The 24,633-nt window shown below is 45.1% G+C and overlaps 1 protein-coding gene across 3 annotated transcripts in view; it reads left to right on the top strand.

Annotated features, from left to right (window-relative positions):
- RTN1 (reticulon 1) overlaps positions 1–24,633 on the top strand; it is a 139,466-nt gene that overhangs the window by 43,281 nt on the left and 71,552 nt on the right. The window lies entirely within an intron of this gene.

Raw genomic sequence — 24,633 nt, 5'->3', positions numbered from 1 at the left:
GTCCAGCTCTCACTTCCATACATCACTACTGGGAAAACCATAGCTTTAACTATACGAACCTTTGTTGGCAAGGTGATGTCTCTACTTCTCAAGATGCTGTCTAGGCCTGCCATTGCCCTTCTCCCAAGAAGCAGGCGTCTTTTAATTTCGTGGCTGCTGTCACCATCTGCAGTGATCATTGAGCCCAAGAAAGTAAAATCTCTCACTACCTCCATTTCTTCCCCTTCTATTTGCCAGGAGGTGATGGGACCAGTGGCCATGATCTTCGTTTTTTTGATGTTGAGCTTCAGACCATATTTTGCGCTCTCCTCTTTCACCCTCATTAAAAGGTTCTTTAATTCCTCCTTACTTTCTGCCATCAAGGTTGTGTCATCTGCATATCTGAGGTTGTTGATATTTCTTCCGGCAATCTTAATTCCGGCTAGGGATTCATCCAGCCCAGCCTTTCGCATGATGAATTCTGCATATAAGTTAAATAAGCAGGGAGACAAAATACAGCCTTGTCGTACTCCTTTCCCAATTTTGAACCAATCAGTTGTTCCATATCCAGTTCTAACTGTAGCTTCTTGTCCCATATAGAGATTTCTCAGGAGACAGATGAGGTGATCTGGCACTCCCATTTCTTTAAGAACTTGCCATAGTTTGCCGTGGTCGACACAGTCAAAGGCTTTTGCATAGTCAATGAAGCAGAAGTAGATGTCTTTCTGGAACTCTCTAGCTTTCTCCATAATCCAGCGCATGTTTGCAATTTGGTCTCTGGTTCCTCTGCCTCTTCTAAATCCAGAAATATTACCTCGGGTTAAGAACTTTGCTTCAGGATGAGAACAGAAATCGGGCAGCGGCAGCAGCAGGAGTCCCCATTAGCAAAAGTGGTGCTTCAGGTTAAGAACAATTTCAGGTTAAGAACAGAGCTCCAGAATGAATTAAGTTCTTAACCCGAACTACCACTGTAAACTGCATTATGCCCAATAATAATAAATAATAAATTTATTAAATAGAAAAGTAAATCAAATTCTGCCCCCATCCCTACCAGGAATTACGATAAGCCTCACCCTTATGATCTACAATGGATTATTTCCTGACTGAAGGAAATTTATTAGCCAGTGAACAGGCTTCATTCATTTTCAGATGAAGCAGGATGGCAAACTCTTTGGTTCCATGCAATGATTTGAAACCCAGAGATAGATAGACTTCTGACTGCAGCGCAGGAGCTGCATCTGTTCACTTAGAAATGAACCTCTCTGAGCTTCCCGCTTTATTAATCATAAAATGGCTTGGGAAGCCTCTTTGCAAATACTCTGCGTACCTTCTCCTCCTCAGGCACTCAGTTCACGTTCATTTATTCTTGGCACTGCGCTGGTAAAAACACTTAATCCATATCCATATTTGCCTCCCTTTGCTTTGAAGCTCAAAGAGCATGTTGTTTAATCAATAAATGAGAAAATGGAGGAGAGGAGGGAGAGGAGAGATCAGGCATTATTTGCAACTGGGACCCGTGGTCTTGATCCTGTGCCTCTTCGCAGTTGAGGTGTGTGTGTCTGTGTGTTCCTCAGGCAGGATGAGGGAGAGGGAACGGTTGAAGCCACAAACTGCACCTGAAGCAGCAATATGCAGGTATCCTGCTCTTGAACATGGATGTTCCATTCAGGTGTCATGGCTAACAACTATTGCCAGCCCTGCCCTCCATCTGCCCAATCCTCTTTCAAAGCCATCCAAAAGCCCCACTGGTGGCCACCACAACCTTTGGTAGCAAATTCTGTTAAGCACAAAGACTGGTTCTTTGTATGGCCTTCCGATCAGCATCTGGTTGCTGATTTTGTTCATGTGTGTGTTTTTACAAAAGCATGGATAATAATAATAATAATAATAATAATAATAATAATAATAATTTATTATTTATTAAATGTGTGAGGGAAGGGATCATGTACAACACCTTCCACAGATAAATGGAATGAAATAATTTATTATTTATACCCCGCCAATCTGGCTGAGTTTCCCCAGCCACTCTGCGCTGCTCCCAATCAAGTGTTAAAAACAGTGCAGCGTTAAATATTAAAAACTTCCCTGAACAGAGCTGCCTTCAGATATCTTTTAAAGATAGGATAGCTGCTTATTTCCTTCACATCTGAAGGGAGGGTATTCCACAGGGTGGGTGCCACTACTGAGAAGGCCCTCTGCCTGGTTCCCTGTAACCTCACTTCTCGCAATGAGGGAACCGCCAGAAGGATCTCAGTGTCTGGGCTGAACGATGGGGGTGGAGAACCTCCTTCAGATATAATGGGCCGAGGCCATTTAGGGCTTTAAAGGTCAGCACCAACACTTTGAATTGTGCTCGGAAACGTACTGGGAGCCAATGCAGATCTCTCAGAACCAGTCGCAAATTATGTATTAATACATAAATAAAATAAATATCATGTAACAAACTCAGCTCTCCACGTGCACATCCTTACGTGGCCGAAACAGCGCTACCTGTGCACAGGAGGGAGATAACAGCAGGCTTGAGGCATGTGGGGTGACAACAGAAAACCAAGAGGGGGAATAGAATGTACAGTGGTACCTCTGGATGCGAACAGGATCTGTTCCAGAGCCCCGTTTGCATCCTGAGTAGAACGTAATACGCGTCTGCGCGTGCGCAGGTCATGTTTTGACGCTTCCGTGCATGCGCGTGACGTCATTTTGAGCGTATGCGCATGCGTGAGTGGCGAAACCCGGAAGTAACGCGCTCCGTTACTTCCGGGGCGCCGCGGAGCGTAACCTGAAAACACTCAACCTGAAGCATATTTAACCCGAGGTATGAGGTATGAGGTAGTGTTTTAGAAGAGGACTTGGCTGGCTGGAACGGAAACAGTCTACACTGCTACATTTTGTTGCAGTCCCCAACTGTGTTCTTTTTGAGCGATCGTGTTTGTAAAACTGTGGCAGATTCGGCTGCTCAATAAAGCCTGACGGGCTAAAAATGAGGTGAGCAGATGCCAAGGTTGAGAGAATGCTTCTTCCTTTAGCAGCACTGTGGAAGAGAGAATTTCAGCCGCTGCCACTTCTCTCACCTCCTGTTACACTAGTTAGTTACACAGGTCCAGACCCCGGTCCAGCTACATCAGTCCTGTCCTCTTAGTGGCTCGATCACCGGCCTCAAGATCTCTATACATCCATGAAGCTTGAAATACAGTGGTACCTCGGGTTACATACGCTTCAGGTTACATAAGCTTCAGGTTACAGACTCCGGTAACCCAGAAATATTACCTCGGGTTAAGAACTTTGCTTCAGGATAAGAACAGAAATCGGGCAGCGGCAGGAGGCCCCATTAGCTAAAGTGGTTGTTCAGGTTAAGAAAAGTTTCAGGTTAAGAACGGACCTCCGGGACGAATTAAGTATTTAACCCGATGTACCACTGTACTGGAAGGATGTTTTCACATTTTAGGGCATGGGTAGGCAAACTAAGGCCCGGATTCAGCCCAATTGCCTTCTAAATCCAGCCCGAGGACGGTCCGGGAATCAGCATGTTTTTACATGAGTAGAATGTGTGCGTGTATTTAAAATGCATCTCTGGGTTTTTTGTGGGGCATAGGAATTTGTTCACCCCCACCCAATAGAGTGCAGACCCCCACAAGGTCTGAGTGTCAGTGGACCGGCCCCCTGCTGAAAAAGTTTGTTGACCCCTGTTTTAGGGTGTTTCTTCCCCTTTCTGTGACACAAAACCTCAAAGACGGATTTGACTAATGAGTTATTCTGATGCTTGCAATCGATCCTGAACAGATCTGGACGCTTGAAGTGCACTTTGAGAGAGGAAGCAAAGAATTGATGCATTGCAGGCTTCCTCCCTCCTCCATATTAGATTGTGGCTGCAAACAGCATCTGTGTAGAAGATACTGCTGGTCACAGGTGTCTCTAACAACCCCTCTCTGGTGCCCAAGACAGAATATCTCCCTTTAAAGAACATGGCCACTGTTCACTGCTTTATTCCTCAATTCCTCCATCAATTCCTCCATATCATCTAAAACCCTGGAGAGCGACTGCCAGTCAGTGCAGACTGAACTAGATGGACCAATTGGTCTGACTCGGGGCCATGGATTCGAGCCCCGTGTTGAGCAAAAATATTCCTCCATTGCAGGGTTGGACCAGGCACCCTCATACTCAGCCCTCCAGGTGTTTTGGGACTTCCATCATCCCTAGCTAACAGGACCAGTGGTCAGGGATGATGGGACTTGTAGTCCCAAAACATCTGGAGGGCCGAGTTTGGTGTTGCCTGGACTGGACGAATCCTGATGGTCCCTTGCAGCTCTGTGATTCTGTGGGTCAGTGTCAGTATAATACTGCTCCCTCCGTACATTTCAGTTTGCTGCTGCTCCTGCTCCGAATTTTAGCCAGATTGTTTGCCCATCTGTTTAGGATTAAGGATGACAATAGAGCAGAGTGTTAATAAATGAAATGGAGTAGCACGCCTTGAAAATAGCAATTAAAACAAATAATGCAGCTAGGAAATATTATACTTCCTTCAGCACAGGGGGAGTGATGGTTGATTCTTACAAAATAGCAGTCTTGATAGCCATCATATTCCATGAGCGTCCCTCCTCTGTGCAATAGAAATTTATTTAAAAAGCAAGAAAACAAAGATTATAATTCTTTACTGGATCTGCTCCAACCCTGGCCCTGAGCATTCTTCTGGAGGAAGGTCATTTCTTGATGCAAGGTCACTTATATTTATTCATTGTTGTCGGAGCATCTCTCCCTATTTCATTGGCGGAACTGTTACCGAACTGACTTACTTTATTTAATTGCAATAGTCGCCCGCTTGGCTCTTGATAGGCAAAGCCAGGTTCTTGCTAGAGAAAACAACTGAGCGCCAGGAAACACCAAGGATTCCTCCGTGCTTCTCTACTGGGACCTGAGCTTTGTTTTCTAGGTCACTGATGGCTGAGCTCGACACATTCCTTCCCTTCTATGTTTGCGAGCAGATGAGGCAGCTCTCGGCGTGTCATCGGAGTGCATCGCCCGCTCACTGCAATCTGGATGCGGCACAACTAACGCTTTCTCAGGAGGTTCCTGGTACTCCAGACCTCACAGGGAGGGAAAGACGAGGGGAGTCTAGCACAGAGCCACAGAGAGCACCTTCAAACCTCTGACATAAATACATAAAAAGAGCCCTAGACCATGGGTAGGCAAACTAAGGCCCGGGGGCCGGAGCCGGCCCAATCGCCTTCTAAATCTGGCCCACAGACGGTCTGGGAATCAGCGTATTTTTACATGAGTAGAATGTGTCCCCTTTGATTTAAAATGCATCTCTGGGTTATTTGTGGGGCCTGCCTGGTGTTTTTACATGAGTAGAATGTGTGCTTTTATTTAAAATGCATCTCTGGGTTATTTGGGTTATTTGTAGGGCCTGGCTGGTGGTTTTACATGAGTAGAATGTGTCCTTTTATTTAAAATGCATCTTTGGTTTATTTGTGGGGCATAGGAATTTGTTCATATTTTTTCCCCTTCAAAATATAGTCCTACCCTGCAAGGTCTGAGGGACAGTGGCCCGGCCCCCTGCTGAAAAGGTTTGTTGATCCCTGCCCTAGACCATCTAGAGAGGGAAGCCTGCAAACAGGGCATGAGCGCAACAGGGTTCCCAGCAACTGCTGTTTAGATGCACACAGCCTCAGACCTTGGAGAGAGTACACAGCCATTGTAGTGGGTTGCACTGAAAACCATGAATTTGGGTGTGGTGTAGTGGTTAAGAGCGGTAGACTCGTAATCTGGTGAACCGGGTTCGCTTCCCCGCTCCTCCACCTGCAGCTGCTGGGTGACCTTGGGCCAGTCACACTTCTCTGAAGTCTCTCAGCCCCACTCACCTCACAGAATGTCTGTTGTGGGAGAGGAAGGGAAAGGAGATTGTTCGCTGCTTTGAGACTCCTACGGGTAGTGATAAAGCGGAATATCAAAGCCCAACTCTTCTGCTTCTTCTTCTTCACTTCTTTCAGGGTTTCCAACTTGAACAAAATATTGCGGGGGGTGGGGCAGGGCAGGTAGGCTCTGTCCGACATAATCGATCACAATATGCAGCCCCCCCCATTTGAATGGCAATGTCCATCAACTTTTGGGGGGGCAGAAGACCCACTACGGAAGCACCCCTTCCAAGGCATGTCAGCGATGCAGACTGACTATGGGTGGTGCCCTTGGTGATTTGACCCACCTGAGGCTGTGGGCCTCAGCTCTGGTTCTCTCTTTGTTTCTTGACCTTATGACTTCTCAGAACCATTTATTATTATTATTATTATTATTATTATTATTATTATTATTATTACCACTCCACTCATCTGATGAGGTTGCCTCAGTCACTCTGGGTGGCACCTGTATATAAAAACACAATATAACATTAAACCTTAAGAAGCTTCCCCAAAGAAGGCTCCCTTCAGACGTCTTCTAAAGGTTATATAGTTACTCATTTCCTTGATCTCTGATGGGAAGGCATTCCGCAGGGCAGGTGCCACCACCGAGAAGGTCATCTGCCTGGTTCCCTGTAGCTTCACTTCTCGCAGTGAGGGAACCGCCAGAAGGCCCTCGGAGCTGGACCTCTGTGACTGGGCTGAACGATGGGGATGGAGACGCTCCTTCAGGTTATACAGGGTCCAGTGATCCCATTGATGTCCAGCGCCTATTCTGCAGGTGAGGAAGGGCTGAAGCTCAGTGGTAGAACATCTCCTTTTCCAGGTGGGACTGCAGGTGTCCCCTCTCTGAAAACATCCTGGAGCATCCCTAGCAGTCAGTGTGGACAGCACTAAACCTGATGCACTAATGACCTGGCTTGGTATATAGTGTCTTATACTGAGGACCCCTGGTCCCTCTGGCTCAGTATTGACTACACTGGCTGGCAGCAGCTCTCCAGGATTTTCATAGAATTGTAGAGTTGGAAGGGACCCCAAGGGTCATCTAGTCCAACCCCCTGCAATGCAGAAATCTCAGGTAAAGCATTCATGAGAGGTGGGCATCCAGCCTCTGCTTAAAAACCTCTAGGGAAGGAGAGTCCACAACCTCATTCTTTCATATGTGGTGAACTTGTAAAAGGGTAAAAGAGTATTGGGAAATGATCCATAAAGAATGCTAGCATTCGATTGACATTGGAGAGAAATTGAGTTGAGAAACAAGATCAAGGGTACATATTGATATAGGAATGTATTAGATAAAATGTAAAGAAATATACAATAATAAGAGTACATTCATTTCTAAAAAAAGAATATACAACGAGATTGACAGGAAGTCCGTAGTGTTGGTACAAATATTATTTTGAAATGGCTTTATGTCTTTGTTTTTCCTTTTCTTTTCTTTTTTCTTTCTTTAGCTACATAAATTTGGTATAAAAACTTTCTATACATGTTGGAAATTATATTATACTATGCCCTGTAATGTAATATGATAATGTAACATAATATGGGACATAAGATAAATAAACATAATATGGGACATAAGATAAATTAAAAAAAGGTGGAAATGATCCATACATAAAGAATCGGGGGGGGGGGCACATTTAAAAGTCCTTTCTGTTGGGGATAATTCAGACTGAAATTCCCAGGTGTCAAGGTTATTTATGTACTGCGGCCTGTGTTTTGTTAGCCCAAAAATGGAAAACGGGGAAGGTCCCAGCTAAAGAAGATTGGCAGCTTAAACTGACGGAATATGCTTAGCTCACAGACATAACATACAGAATAAGAGAACAAGACGAACATACGCCTAGAGAAGATTGGAAAATGTTTTTTGAATATATTGGGGGGGGGGATTTCCCTCTGAATTATCCCCAACAGAAAAAAAATTGTGTACACTTGAAAACGTTGGCAGCATTAAGATAAATCCAACAGTGTAAATAAGTTTTGATGGGTGTAATAATTGAATACTGAATGGTTTAATTTATGTAAAATATGCAGGGATTTATGATATGCAGAATGAACCATGGAAAGAGAAGTTATTGATATTTTTAGGATGTTTAAATGAGTATTCTAAATTGTAAAACAGAAAATTTAAGAAAAATAAGAGAGAGAGAGGCCACCACCTCCTGAGGGAGACGGTGCCACTGTCCAAACAGCTCTTACTGTCAGAGATTAAGATTCTCATGCTCTGTTGACTGAGCTGCTTAGACAGGAGAATTCCCAGCCTTACCTGGAAATCCTGGGGTTTGTACCTGGGACGTACTGCCTGCAAAACAGATGCTCAACCAGCTTTGGTCCCATAGTATCTCCCAAACTATTCTAAAGGGTCTCTCTGCCCTCTGGAACAAATTTTGGGAGGAGGGTTCTCCTGTGAAATCTCCCATTCCAATCTCTGAGAGACGATGCCTTCCTCGCTTATTTTGATTGCCAGCCTCCCTAGCCTAATTTCCTTTCCTGGGCTGCATTCCTGAGCGCGCAGCCTTCCACCTTCTGAGACGGTGACTAATTCCCTTCCTTCATTTATATCGACACCTTCGGGGCATTATAAACTGTGCTCTCATTGCCCTGGAGTCTTCCCCCAGCGTAGCTATAAATGAATCTGCCTAAGTATGTTCCTCTGTGGCTTATTCTCACACAATTGTACTATATTAAGTGCACGGGCTTGGTTTTTCTATCTCGGTAGAGTTTTTATTCTTATGCAGCACACAGCAGCTTCCATCACCAACAACGCCCCCCCCCCCCGCAGCCCTCATGCTGTACTGCTGATCCCAAATCTTTGCACCCCCCTCCAAATGCTGCAAATGCAATTGCATGTTCCAAACTAAGCTGAGTCAGGCATCCCAGTATACATATCTAAATATCTATATTTATATTAATTTGTATACACTCAGACCTTGGTTCTCAAATGGCTCCGTTTTCGAACATTTTGGCTCTCGAATGCGGAAAACCTGGAGTAAATGCTCCGGTTTTCAAACATTTTTTGGAACTCGAACGTCCAACGCGGCTTCAGAAGCCGTGCCTCCATTGTCAAACGTTTTGGAAGTTGGAACTGTCTTCCTGAATGGATTATGTTTAACAACCGAGGTTTGACTGTACCGCTCTATCCTCACAGGTCTCAGTGCAGTTCACAAGATAAAATCGCAACATAAAAGCACAAAATGCATAACAACAACAATCGCAACCACAACCCAATAATCCTCCCAACACATTTTAAAAGCGTGTCAATCAGTCAAAAGCCTGGTTAAATAGGAATCGCCAGAGTGGTGCATGCTCTAGTTATCTCTTGCTTGGACTACTGCAATGTGCTTTATGTGGGGCCACCTTTGAAGGTGACTCGGAAATTACAACTAATCCAGAATGCGGCAGCTAGACTAGTGACTGGGAGCAGCCACCAAGACCACATAACACCAGCCCTGAAAGACCTACATTGGCTCCCAGTATGTTTCCGAGCACAATTCAAAGTGTTGGTGCTGACCTTTAAAGCCCTAAACGGCCTTGGTCCAGTATACCTGAAGGAGCGTCTTCACCCCCATCGTTCTGCCAGGACACTGAGGTCCAGCGCCGAGGGCCTTCTGGTGGTTCCCTCGCTGCAAGAAGCCAAGTTACAGGGAACCAGGCAGAGGGCCTTCTCGGTAGTGGCACCCGCCCTGTGAAATTCCCTCCCACCACATGTCAAAGAGAAAAACAACTACCAGACTTTTAGAAGACATCTGAAGGCAGCCCTGTTTAGGGAAGCTTTTAATGTTTAATAGGTTATTGTATTTTAATATTCTTTTGGAAACCCAGCCAGATGGGTGGGGTATAAATAAATAAAATAATAATAATAATAATAATAATAATAATAATAATAATAATGATGATGATGATGTTGTTTCTGCCTAGCACCCTAAAGTTGTATTATGAAGGTGCCAGGCAAACCTCCCTGGGGAGACCATCCCACAAACACGGAACCACTACAGAAAAGACCTGTTTTCTTGTTGCCACTATATGGACATCTCATGGAAGAGGCACACAAAGAAGGAGGGCCTTAGAAGATTATCTCAGGTGCCCGGATAGTGAGGAAGCTCCTTCCCCCCACCTGAGGGCCGCATTCATTTCTGGGCAACTCCCCAAGGGCCACTGCTAGTGGTGTGAAAAACTAGAGGTGCAAGTGAGTGCAGCAACAAATGCCAATTTTGCAGCCAGCTGGTTTCTACACATACCCCTCTCTGCCCTTCATCTTGATGAAGGGACGTTGGCAGAATTGAGTGGTATGTTCTGGAGAGAATTTGAGAGCCTCATTTGGCTCCCAAACCTGAGGTTCCCCACAACTGACCTAGCACACTTAAAATAAAATACCTGAGCCGTGGAATTGCATTCTTCGTCTGCAATAATTGTCAAAACAAAAAAAATTCCTTCCAGTAGCACCTTAAAGACCAACTAAGTCAGTTCTTGGTATGAGCTTTCGTGTGCATGCACACTTCTTCAGATACACATTCTGTATTTTTTTGTTTTGACTATGGCAGACCAACACGGCTACCTATCTGTAACTGCAATAATTGTGTTCACATTACTAACCTGCTGTTTCCAAATTCCGTTAGCATCAGTAATAGCAGTTCTTTGTTCGTCCTCATGCTCTATACAATCCTGTCCCTCCTCTTTGGCGCGCGTGGGGGGGGGGGTGCTGATTATATGCATGGTAGCGATTCGACTTACTTGTAGAACATTGGTGTGCAAAGGGGAGGTGTGGACAGCTGTATTCTCTGGCCACGGTGCTAAGCTGAGCAGTCTAAAAATAGGAGCCCCAAGCGGCAACAAATTTAGTATCTAGGCCAAAAACTCTTGCAGACTGTTTTGTATTTTAATTGCCTCCTCACAACCTGCAGTGGCCCAAATTGTTGCAACGTTGCAGCTAATAGCGTACGTGCCAAATTCCTCCTCCTGCTCGCTCATGTGTTTAGGTGGCCTCATCTACTACAGATGAGTCCCTTACCTTCCCCCCCCCCCGACCTGGCCACAGTGATCCATGCGACGGTCATCTCCAGGCTTGACTACTGTAATTCGCTCTACGCGGGGCTGCCCTTGAAGCTGACCCAGAAACTCCAGCGGGTGCAGAAAGCTGCAGCGAGGCTCCTCACAGGGTCTCTGCCATGGGAGCATATTCACCCAGTGCTTTTCAAACTGCACTGGCTCCCGGTGGAGTACAGGGTCAGATTTAAGGTGCTGCTTTTGACCTTTAAAGCCCTTCACGGCCTAGGACCCTCGTACCTACGGGACCGCCTCTCCCGGTATGCCCCACGGAGAGCCTCAAGGTCCATAAATAGCAAGACCCTAGAGGTCCCGGGCCCTAAAGAAGTTAGATTGGCTTCAACCAGAGCCAGGGCCTTTTCAACCCTGGCTCCGGCCTTGTGGAACGCTCTGCCTCATGAGACCAGGGCCCTGCAGGATCTGATTTCTTTCCGCAGGGCCTGTAAGACAGAGTTGTTCCGCCTGGCCTTTGGCTTGGTGCCAGTTTGATTCCCTCCCTCTCTTTCTTTTTTCCTTTCCTTCTCCTCCTGCGATGAGGCTACATTTTAATATTTTAATGTTTCAATATTTTAATGTTGTATTTTAATGTTGTATTTAAGTTGTAATCATTCAACTTGTTTTTATTATTGCTTGTAAGCCGCTCTGAGCCCGGCCTTGGCTGGGGAGGGCGGGGTATAAATAAAAATTATTATTATAATTATTATTACAGAAAATGTTCCTTTCCTACTCAAATGCAGGTTTTGCTATTTGATTTGTAGCTGCCCGTATCCATGGAGCTTAACCAAATCAACCCCTTTCATATCATCATTACAAGCTCCTTCATTGTTGGTGTTTTGGACTTGGACTGAGGCTACTGCTGTTCAGCCTCCGTAATGAGTAGCCTTGGCCAAGCTAGTTTTTCTGAGACTCGGTTCTTACCTGTGAAATGGGCACAAGAGCGGCCTAACTGTGTAAGCCTGTTGCAGTCAAAGCAACAGAGTTTCTCATGGCACTCTAAAGGCTAACAAATTTGTCAAGGCGTGAGCTTCCTTGTGTCTGTAGCAAAAGCTACAGTTGCAGCGAATGTCATAGTTGGGTCTTCAAGGTGTCCCGAGACTTCTTGAACTTTCTGCCTCAGAAAGTGGTTGTGAATATCCGTGGTGAAATATTATCCCTGATAGAGAGGCAATGCACAGTTAAGACACCAAACATTAAAAACTTCCCTATATAGGGCTGCCTTCAGATGTCTTCTAAAAATTAAATAGTCGCTTATTTCCTTGACATCTGATGGGAGGGTGCCACCACCGAGAAGGCCCTCTGCCTGGTTCCCTGTAACCTCGCTGTGAGGGAACCGCCATAAGGCCCTCAGAACTGGACCTCAGTGTCTGGGCTGAATGATGGGTCTGGAGACGCTCCTTCAGGTATGCAAGGCCAAAGTCATTTAGGGCTTATCATCCTCCTCATCATTCTCGCTATGGAATAAGACATCCCTATTTCCATTGGATAAATGTTGGAGAGTATGCAATTCATTGCATGCTAAGACTAGACATCCACTCTGTTCCATTCCATAGGAGAGGTGCAAAGAGTTTCTCTCTCTGAACAAAATTTGGCATTGGCTCTACTAGGATCTTTCCCCCCATTACATAAATACAGTAATAAATGGGGTGGCATACCTGCACCATCTTGTGGTTCTGTCTCTTTTCCTGCAGATGTGGCAGCCATTTTGTGCCCTTCCGCACCTCACAGCAACCATTTTGTGACAGGCGCCCATGACACTTCCTCAAAACTCCAAAGGTGTCCATTGGTCCAAAAATGTTGGCGACACCTGTCCAGGTGAGGGGCGGAAGGTGAAACTAGGACCAGCGCAAGAAAAATCTGCCTTAGAGCTGTGGAGTGGTGCCTTTTAGACAATAAAAGAGTTACCATTAACCTACAGCGGCCTCTGGCCTCCATTAAATATCATTTATGGGAGGATTTGGCAAGGAAATTTCTCAACTCTCCTTTTAAAATTTTTTTATGGCTTCACATTTTAATAAAAGGTAAGAGAGGAGCACTTTGGGGGATGGGATTGGGAAGGGAGCAGGCCAGGTCTCCCCTTTTATCCCACTCCCCCAAAAGATTGGACTTCTGTGATAAAGAGAGTAGAAGAGAAACACACCGGAAAATGTGGTATAACACCTTCTTTGGCATATTGCTGTCTAACCTCCCTGCAAACATATGAGAACAAATGTACATTAAATACCCAGCACTGTCGCATCGGGATGAATAAACAGGTTGTCCAGGAGCTCCCTGAGTTGGCAGCCTGCTTGCTGCCAACTCAGAGGGAAGAGAGATGTGTTCAAGGCCCATGTTTTCTAGCCGCTGATTCTCTTTTTTTAAAAAAATAATAATAATATTTATTAAGAATTTAGAAATTACAGAATAAGAAAAAGAAAAAAATTAAACAAATCAATATAATACAATACAAAAACAAAAATACTACATAAAACATTGAATTAACAAAAAAACAAAAACAATTAAAAATACTTCCAATATTTTCAATCTTAACTTTCATACACTTGTTTCATTGACTTCCTCATGCCTCCCTTTTTGTATTCCACTTCAATTAACTATTTCAGCAATTCCTTTCCATTTTCCTCTATTTTCTGTCCTGTAATTAATCTTAACATGTTCTAACCTTATTTTTTTCCCCCATTAACAATCTATCTGTAACTAATTCCTTATAACATTTCTGCCAAAGCCATATAACTTCATTCCACCATTTTTCTAAAGCTCATTAATTTTACAATATTTCTGTAAATAATCTTTAAATTTTGGCAGCCTGCTTGTTGTCAACTCAGAGGGAAGAGAGATGTGTTCAAGGCCCATGTTTTCTAGCTGCTGATTCTCAATGGTCTCAATCCCATGGGTTTCAACAAGACATACAGTATGTGCCAAGATTTCTAGCAGTGAAGGTTTGCATGCCACACACATGATTCACTTAAGTTTTACTCAGAGTAGACCTGTTGAAATTGGCGGACCTAAGACTTAGGTTGCAGTACCTAACCCCACTCGCCTGGGAGTAAGCATCACTGAATTTAGTGGGACTTACTTGTGAATAGAAGTGATTAGGTTTGCAGCCGTAAGTCACGTCCAGTGGGCCTTCTGTGAGTAAAACCACCCATTTTTCCTGACCCCCCCTTTTTATTTATTTGCTTATTTGCTTATTTGTGTTTATATAGAGTCAAAGAATTGTATAGGTGGAAGGGACCCCGAGGGTCATCTAGTCCAACCCCTGCAATGCAGGAATCTCTTTATTTTAATGATCATCTTTTCTGTTTTTAGCTTGTTCTATGTTATCTGTAATAAATTATCATCATCATCATCATCCGTGTAAGCCGACTTGAGACCTGGACTGGGGAAAAGGCAGGATATAAATAAATAATTGAAATAGTAATAGTAATAATAATGTCTGCCCCAAAGAGATCTGAAGATGGATTACAATTTTTTATATATATATATATATATAAATCATTCCAATATTGCCCGGAGCTTTCTAATCCTGTTTTCCTTTCCACCCACAACAATCCTTGCAGATTACCTCAGGGTTTGAAGCAGCATCGAATAAGGAAATGCATGCGTGCAAATTCTCATAACGGACCCTGGAATCCTGGTTCGCAGCAAGTTTTATGAATATTGCCACCTCAGCTTCCCTGCTTCACTCTTCAGCTGACTCTGTAATGCTTTAAGATTCCCACTCCTGAGGGGAAATGTACCTGTTAAAGCTTCCATTTCAAAACGGGCAATCCTTCTCATGTTATTACCGCTTCCATTTATTTCTTTTATTTGCAGCAGCCCGCTAAAAATCTGCACTTTGCTCGTGGTAAAGGATGTGGCGCGGCTGTAGGAATCTATTTTCTTTTTCAGGCGTGATGGCAAGCTGTTGCTCCTGACCTATTTTAATAACGAACACTCCTGGAAATTACAGGCTCCGGTGAAAACCTTTAGTGAATAACTGCTAGGCTGTCGAAGATGATCCACGGAGGACCGGTTGTTGTTTTGGCGCAGGCGCTCTGTATTTGATGGTGCGCAGTAGACCGTGACCATGGCTATGCATGCTCTTGTGTTTTTAGGAGGAAACAGTAACACTTGCGTTTTGATGCCCATGTAATGCAGATCCTGTGCCAAGAAAAGGCACGTTCTGCAATGCGAATTCTGCGTGGGGCTGCCCTTAAGAATGTTTTGGACGCTTTGGCCGGTGCTGAGTGAGAGCCGAGCATAGCAGGAATGTGTATGCCTTGTTGCATCTCCAGGGGCGACCTGGAGGGAGGGGAAGAGAGGCGTTTGTAAAGAGTTTGAAAAGTTATAACCCCCTCCCCAAAAAAAACATCCCTCAAGGCAGGGCCGGATTTAGGTTTGAGGAGGCCCTAAGCTACTGAAGGTAATGGGGCCCTTTATATGTCCAGCTGTCCTTTGTCAACAACAAATTGTCGCTTTTAGGTGTGTTGAATATATGCTATATGCTATATATGCTATATGAATATATGCTATATGATCTCCTGCCAACCTAGCAGTTTGAAAGCAATGGCAAAGTGCAAGTAAATAAATAGGTATCACTCTGGCAGGAAGATAAACGGCGTTTCCGTGCGCTGCTCTGGTTCGCCAGAAGCGGCTTAGTCATGCTGGCCACATGACCCAGAAGCTGTACGCCAGCTCCCTTGGCCAGTAAAGAGAGATGAGCATTTTTAGGGGTTTTTGAATGTTTTATGTAGTTTTTCAATTTCATTGTTCTGCATTGGGACAATGACAATAAATATATCGTATAAAGATATCATATATCGCAACCCCAGAGTCGGCCACGACTGGACCTAATGGTCAGGGGTCCCTTTACCTTTACCTATATGCTATATGATAATTTATGGACCTAATAGTTATCTAAAGCCATTTGCACATGCAGAAAGTAGGCACCCTATATATAGAAATGAGCCAACCAGTGATATTTTAGGGAGCAGGCTAGCAGGTGGGGCCCATGACTTACATCATAGGAGCCTACACAACACAAAACACTGTTGCTGCATGTAGGTTTTATTTTATTTGTTTTTTTATCTAAAATTTTGGAAATGTGCATCCATATTTTTTTTTTTTACATTTTTTGGGGGGCCCCCAAGAGAGAGGGGCCCTAAGCTATAGCTTGTTTAGCTTATACGTAAATCTGGCACTTCCTCAAAGACATAATGCCCGGAGGTTGTACTCTTCAGGCGTGGTTCTCACAAATCTGGAAGGTGTGAAAGATTGATGCATCATGTTGATAAAGGACCAAGATCACCAAGGGTCTGAAACCAAGCCTGAGGAGGAACCATTGAGGGTGCTGGGGTATGTTTATCCTGGAGAAGAGAATATAGAGAACTGGTACAATAGCCATCTTCAAATATCCAAAGGGCTGTCACTTGAAAGATGACTTATTGTGTGGTTGCATCGTGGATGCACCAAAATCCACACACAGACTGTAAGACAATCAAACTGGGGAACAGTCATACCTCCTCTGACTTTGATACTTCGGCATATGTGAGTCAAGCATGAGTCTGCTCCTTGCGATAATGAGTTGAGGGGATGCCACGGCAAGGATATGATCACTGGATTTCTTAGGAATATGTGTGTGTTCTGTGGGGGTATCAGTCACATGAGCCAGACTGGATTTGTAAAGGGCCTTTGCATCTTAGTCTTAATTCGGTCCACTTTAATTCTTACCATTTTCTGAGAAGAAAAAGCTATCCAGATACCTTATCTGCGCAGTTTAGCTAGGGACAATCCCAAATCTGCTTGTGTTCATTGAGGTCTGCCTTCAAGTCATAACCAATTTCCGACATCAACTTGCCTCTGATACACTTCCTACAACCTAATCTCTTAGTTCAACTCGTGGAATCTTTTGCTTACTTGAAGCAAATCAAGTGTTTTTGCCTAGATGTCTCCCAGTACTGTGAAAATTGATCTTTTTCTTTGTCAAATCTTTTCTATTGAGTTCTGCATTGCAAATTTAAATTCAAACATTAAACATCAACATCATCATTTAGCATTCCCTGAAGCCCTCAACTCCCCTCTGCTCTTCCATGGTTACCATTATCAATCTTCTTTTCAGCTGCTTCACTTATTTTCTCTATTTTTAAAAATAATAATCCATTTTTACCATAGTTTTCAGTACATTACAAGCATTACTCAAATCCTGCCAAAGTTTTTAGTTCTTTACAGTGTTCTCTTAAGTACACTGTAAATTTTCCCCATTCATTCTTAAAGTTCTTTTCTTCCTGGTTTCTGATTTTCCTGGTCAATTTCGCCATTTCGACGGAGTCCATCATCTTCATCAACTGCTTGTCTCCGGTCGAGACTTTATCTTCTTTCCATCTCTTGGCCGGTAGTATCCATGCTGCTGTCGTTGCATACATAAATAATCGTTTCTGCTCCTTTGGTATCTCTGCACATAAAATACCTAATAAAAAAGCCCCAGGTTTTTCTGTGAGAATGCCTCTTGCCCTTTCAAATAGAGGACTTCTCCAGAGGATACTGTCCTCTGTAAAACTGGCCATATGGTCAACTTATACACAACCCCCCCCCCCCGAATGCTAGGAGTCATAGTTTGGCAAAGGCGTCTACATTTTTTCTCTTACAGATCCTTCGCCACGCTCCTAACAGAACTATAATTCCTAGGATGCCCCTGGAGGTACAGAGTGGCCATTAAGCTGCCCGTAGTGTAGGTGCCTGTTGTCTTTGTCCATGGAGTTTTCTTGGCAGGGATACTGGAGTGACAGCATCTTAAAAAGCAGAGACATCACCTTGCCACAAAGGTCTGTCTAGTTAAAGCCATGGTTTTCCCAGTAGTGATGTATGGAAGTGAGAGCTGAACCATAGAGAAGGCTGATCGCCAAAGAATTGATGCTTTTGAATTATGGTGCTGGAGGAGACTCTTGAGAGTCCCATGGACTGCAAGAAGATCAAACTGATTCATTCTGAAGGAAATCAGCCCTGAGTGCTCACTGGAAGGACAGATCCTGAAGCTGAGGCTCCAATACTTTGGCCACCTCATGAGAAGAGAAGCCTCCCTGGAAAAGACCCTGATGTTGGGAAAGATGGAGGGCACAAGGAGAAGGGGACAACAGAGGATGAGATGGTTGGATAGTGTTCTGGAAGCTACCAGCATGAGTTTGACCAAACTGCGGGAGGCAGTGGAAGACAGGAGTGCCTGGTGTGCTCTGGTCCATGGGGTCACGAAGAGTCGGACACGACTAAACAACTAAACAACAAAATAGTGTAGGTGCAACTTTTGTCCCTGCTGTTGCTCCGAGGAAAGCTGTAAATCCGTCATCTTATAAAGACAGACGGTTGCCGATAAGGTGTTAAAAATCAAGGTGAGCCAGTTGATGGATTTTACCTCCAGCTCTGGCAAAACACCGAATTTACTCTCATTCCGGCTTGCAAATAGGCCAGGGAGTCTCACCCACTCTTTCGAGATGAAGAACCTTCAGAGAGATAACTGAATATCCCCGAGGCCCACAGTGCCCTTGCTGCTGACAGCATTGTTATTATCCATATGACAAATATCTTGCGCTATGCTGTTTTTCTAAACCACTAGCTCCCTCCTCTCTGCTGCCACCGCCCCCGGTGCCTATCTATTCCCCATGCCTATTCAGAAGGTGTGTCGGTTCAGTTTTCCTATAAAGCCTGGAGCCTTGTTATCGAGGCGATGAGCTGTTTTCTGAGTTTGCAGCTAGAATGACTCGTGGCATCCTGGGAACCTAAACCCGTGCTTTCAAAACAGCAACCGCAAGCTGCGACTGCAGTCTAGGGGCCGAGTGTCGCCTCAGCACAGCTGAGGCTTGTTGTCACTGGCCCCAGGACAGCTTTCTTTGCAAAGCCACTTTGTGCATGTGCTTTCTTTGCTGGCAGTTCATGCTTCTAGCTCTCATGGAGGGTACCAGCAATTTGAGAGCAATTTCCAGGTCAGCTGCTGTGTTAATCTCTTGCAGCGAAAGGAACCTTGCGGTAGCTTAAATCTGATGCACGAAGTGTTATCTGGAGTTGCAGATTCATATATACATGATTGGGGAGGGTTGTAAATAATGAGGCTGTGTACACACCATGCATTTAAAGCACCCGGCAGCCAGAATTGATCCACGTACTGGCATACACCAAATGCCTTTGAGGACCATACTCCCACTAAACTCTCAAGACAATTTTGGGGATTATAATATTCAAATGGAGGAATATTTGTCCCTTAATTCGTGTGAATTTAGGAATTGGGCCATGACGCCAACCAAGACAGAGCATGCATTATTGCTGCCCTACTCTGTTTGGTACCCTCAGATTAAGGGCAACCATTCAAGGCCTTGCCTCCTTGAGACACTGACATTTCCGTAATTACGTAGGGCCTTTGTGGAACGTAGGTTTCAGCAGATGCCCTCAGTGTACTTAGCGGGGAAATACCTTGGAATAGCTCCTATGGAACGGAAATGCATTTACGGATGTAATCAGGTTGAGGATATCGTGCACTGATGTTGATTTGCCCTTTATATATTTTTAAAAATCTCCTATTCTTTAATGGTTCTTGGATCAATCGCTCCAGGAAGTGATCGTTGACCTCTTAGCCAATAAATATGCACATGTTACACGCCTGGTAGCCAAATTTGCTTTGGCAGCTAAGAAGCTTTGCTCTAGTTGTATTAATACATTATAATTTTAAACATTTTGTGCTGTGGACTTTTTTAGACTCACGTGTGATTTTAGAGGAATGTGTTGCTTTTTGCCCTCTGATGTTCATTCTGAAGGCCTTTGGCTATGTACAATAAATTGAACTGAATTGAATTCATAGCACCCCCCTAAGAAGCTTGGGAGCTGTAGTTCACCCCCTTACAGAGCTGCAATTCCCAGCACCCTTAAAGCAAAATTTCTCCAGATTCCTGGGTGAGTGGGTGCTTTAATTGTGCTTTAAATGCACGGTGTGTCTTGCAACCTGAGTTCAGAAGGAAATGAAATGCAGAGCCGAGTCTGCCTGAAATCTTGGAGGGCTGCTGCCAGTCAGTGTAGACAATATTGAGTTAAGATGGTCTGGCATAGGACAGCTTCCTGTGTTCCTAACCTAGTGTGGGATCTTCAGCTCAGACAGCATGTCCTTTGCCACAGAGTGATGCTCCCTGCCCTCTAAAGCAATGGAGGCGCTTAAGCAGAGAACCTGTGTATGTACATATATACGTTTGCAGTATGTACAAACCTAGTTTGGCCCTTGCATATGGGGAGAAGCTTAAAGGGTTGAAGAAACTTATGCAATCATTTGACTTTGAGGACTAACATCCACTTCCCCTCCTGCCTGGCTGTCTGCTGAAGAAAAAAGCCTGCAGGCCCTCTGTGAGCCAGCTGTGTGAGAGGGGTGATTGCTGAATCACAGTCTGTAATCTCTGCTCAGTAATCCTGGATCCTTATTTTTGTCCTTGATCGGGATGGGCTCTGACTGTGCAGCCAGAAAATGCTGCTATTGTTGCTGCTGCTGCCAAGACAGGGTACTTCATTTGCAAAATACAGTGGTACCTCGGGTTACATATGCTTCAGGGTACATACGCTTCAGGTTACGGACTCCGCTAACCCAGAAATAGTACTTCGGGTTAAGAACTTTGCTTCAGGATGAGAACAGAAATCGTGCTCTGGCGGCGCGGCAGCAGCAGGAGGCCCCATTAGCAAAAGTGGTGCTTCAGGTTAAGAACAGTTTCAGGTTAAGAACAGACCTCTGGAACGAATTAAGTACGTAACCAGAGGTACCACTGTAGTGAAACAGGGATCACTAAAAATAGCGGTCTGCTTCATTGGTTCCCAGTTCGGAACAATTTATTTGGCCGTGTGGGGCGCTTTGTGTGAAAGATATTGGGTTGATGTCATGGGCTGGTTGGACGCAGAGAGGTGTCTGTGGGGGAACCAGCTGGGAAACCCCCAAGGGAAGAAGGCTCAGAGCCGGGGGAGTGGTAGTTGGACAACGATGAGTCGTCAGAGGGAGAAGAGGGGGAAGAGAAGGTGTCGGAAGCTGAAGAGGTAACAGGGCTGAGTGAGCAGGGAGAGTCTGTGGCAGAGAGCAGTCCGGAATCAGAGGAAGAAGCTGAAGCAGGAGGATGGGAGGAGAGAGGTCAAGAGGCAGAGGTGAATCAGACAGGTGACGAATAGTGGTGATTTCCCCTCCTGCTGTGGTGAGCTCCCCTTCCCAGTACGTTTCTGAGCACAATTCAAAGTGTTGGTGCTGACCTTTAAAGCCCTAAACGGCCTCAGTCCAGTATACCTGAAGGAGCGTCTCCATCCCCATCGCTCTGCCCGGACACTGAGGTCCAGCTCTGAGGACCTTCTGGCGGTTCCCTCCCTGCGAGAAGTGAGGTCACAGGGAATCAGGCAGAGGGCCTTCTCAGTAGTGGCACCCTCCCATCAGCTGTCAAGGAAATAAACAACTATCTGACTTTTAGAAAACATCTGGAGGCAGCCCTGTTTAGGGAAGTTTTTAATATTTAATGCTGTATTGTTTTTAACACTCGATTGGGAGCTGCCCAGAGTGGCTGAGGAAACAGCCAGATGGGCGGGGTATAATTAATAAATTATTATTATTATTATTATTATTATTATTATTATTATTATTATTATTTGTCTCCCAGAACCAGGAGAGGCATGGAAAGGGTGGAGGAGAGGTTGGTGGCACCCAGTTTCCACTTGCTTGGGGGGGGGAACCCTGAAGAGGAGGGGACTTAGGCAGCTGTGGAGTTGCAAGGCCTTTGAACCTCAGCAACTGCTTCATGGGGGCAAGACCTGCCGGAGATGGGTTGTTGTGCTGATTAGGCCTGACACTCCTGTGCAGATCCTGGTTTTGCTAAGAAAGAGTTAATTCCACTTGCTCAGTGCATCCAATCAAGTAACCTGTCAGACAGGAGATAAGCAACATTCAAATTTCTGTTTTAGACCGCCTTTTCTGTGATATAGGTATGTTGTATCTGGGGTGGTGGTCTTGAGCTACACCCCTTCTGTGATGTATGTATGATGTTTCTGGGGGTGGTCTTGATCTACAGACATTTCAAAATGTCTATATAATAATAATAATAATAATTTTTATTTATACCCTGCCCTCCCCAGCCAAGGCCGGGCTCAGGGCAGCTAACAAGCAATAATTAAAAAAAGTTGAATGAATACAACTTAAAAACAAGATTAAAATACAACATTAAAATTTTGAAACATTAAAATGCAGCCTCATCACAGGAGGAGAAAGGGAAAAAAGAGGGGGAGGGAATCAAATTGGCTCCAAGCCAAAGGCCAGGCGGAACAACTCTGTCTTACAGGCCCTGCGGAAAGAAATCAGATCCCACAGGGCCCTAGTCTCATGAGACAGAGCGTTCCACCAGGCTGAGGCCAGAGTTGAAAAGGCCCTGGCTCTGGTTGAAGCCAATCTAACTTCCTTAGGGCCCAGGACCACTAGGGTGTTGCTATTTATGGACCTTGAGGCTCTCCGTGGGGCATACCGGGAAAGGCGGTCCCGTAGGTACGATGGTCCTAGGCCGTGAAGGGACCTAGGAGCTATAAGGCCTTGCACGCCATTGTTCTGGGTTCCTCCTCTTTTCCTATGTGTGAGGGGTGCACCCTGTTGTGGCTTGCTCCTGTCGCCAGATCTGTGCCTAGGAATGTGGCACAGAAGGAAGTGTGAACAAGCCCAAGCATGCACCCCCCTCTCCTTCCTTCAGCCTCATCGGTTCACAACAATTCCCAGATTTAAAATCTCAACGTGGTTATCATTTTCGCATATCGGGGCCTGTTTGTAACCTGGCTGCTACAACAGAGAGCTCTCTGCTGAGGCAAGCATTTCAGGCAGGTGTATGAATAGTGCATACCTGCACTGCCCCCCCCCCCCAAGCACTGAACCAAGACTAAGAGCACCATCTACTGGGGTACAGCAGCATGTAAATTTGATTTCTTAAGCCCTTAAGCCCAATAAACTGATTGCATTTTCTAACCCAGTATTCATCGGCCTGGTACCCTCCAGAGGTTTTGAACTCCCAGGAGCCCCAGCCATGGAAGATAGGACTTCTGTTTCTTGAAAAGCATGCTAGAGACTAGTAGTAATGACTTCGGGGAGATTTGGTGCAGCTGGGGTAGGCAAGGGGTCTGAATGCGCAGTCTCCAGTAGCCAAAATACGCATGGTTCAGAAAGAAAGACTTGGTAGCCACACAAGAGGTTATTTGGCCACCACTGGCCTGTAGGCATGACCTTTGTTCATGTGCATCCTAGTTCTACCAACTCCTTATACAGCCCTACCATTGTTATGAGCAGGGTTATCAAAGGAGATCTTTCTGTCTTGAGTTTTCTAAAAAGCTCTGCCTTGTGGCAGTGATGCTGCTACAAAGAGAGCGAGAGAAAGTATTTGTAGTTCAACATGTGGAGGCACCAGGTTGTGGAGGCCACCATAGAGCAGTGAACAAAGATTTAACTCCCATGAGCTAAGTGGATACCTTCTTGAGAACATCAGCTCTTTTCTGGTTGGTTGGTTTTGGCATAGTCTCCCCCTGTGTCTATATACCAGCATGGAGATTATTGGAAATGATGAACGTGCGGACATATTTCGTGGGAATTATCAGCATGCTGGTGGTGCACGCCCCCTGATTCTTCCTGCTTTGCTCCTTCCCTGGTGCAAGTGGAAGAAACAAACAAGAAGCCGCAATTGAGCTCGGTTGCCTGTTACGTCTGAACCTGGGATCCTGGTTTGCTGCTCCCTAACAAGCCAGAATATGGGACGCGGGTGGCGCTGTGGGTTAAAGCCTCAGCGCCTAGGACTTGCCGATCGAAAGGTCGGTGGTTCGAATCCCCGCTGCGGGGTGCGCTCCCGTTGCTCGGTCCCAGCACCTGCCAACCTAGCAGTTCGAAAGCACCCCGGGTGCAAGTAGATAAATAGGGACCGCTTACTGGCGGGAAGGTAAACGGCGTTTCCGTTTGCAGCTCTGGCTCGCCAGAGCAGCGATGTCACGCTGGCCACGTGACCCGGAAGTGTCTCCGGACAGCGCTGGCCCCTGGCCTCTTAAGTGAGATGGGCGCACAACCCCAGAGTCTGGCAAGACTGGCCCGTACGGGCAGGGGTACCTTTACCTTTACCTTTAACAAGCCAGAATAGCTAGCTAGCCTTCAACCACGGTTTATTGTTAGCTTTTGAATCCTGGCATTTTAAGGAACGGCAGATGAGAATCCTGGCTTAGGACATCACAGGAAATCAAGCTTAAGTGAGGTTTCTCCCACTTGCACAAGGGGAGGAGTGATGGGGGTGCCATCATGCACCCTGGACCAACATGCTGTTCAGTAAACCATGGTAAGACAGCAACTCTGGCTGACCATGATGTTCAAACCCATCCATTGACATGATGGTGAAGGGTTAGTCTTTACAATTTTTTTTGCATTGTAAAAAAAATGTTTTAAAATGTTTAAAAGTACTTTCCCCCCCAAACCCAGAGTCCTTTCTGTTGGGGATAATTCAGACTGAAATTCCCAGGTGTAAGAAGAGGTTATTTATGTATGCTACAACTGCGGCCCATGTTTCGTTAGCCCCAAAATGGAAAACGAGAGTAGTCCAAACCAAAGAAGAATGGCAACTTAAGTTGACAGGATATGCACAACTTGCAGGCTTAACATATAGAATAAGCGAACAAGACGAACATACGTTTAGAGAAGATTGGAAAACGTTTATTGAATATATGGGAAATAATTGTGTACAGC

This window comes from Podarcis gaigeae (assembly GCF_964106915.1).
Source record: "Podarcis gaigeae genome assembly, chromosome: 1".
NCBI classification, from domain to species: domain Eukaryota; kingdom Metazoa; phylum Chordata; class Lepidosauria; order Squamata; family Lacertidae; genus Podarcis; species Podarcis gaigeae.
This window is presented reverse-complemented; position numbering and strand designations above follow the sequence as displayed.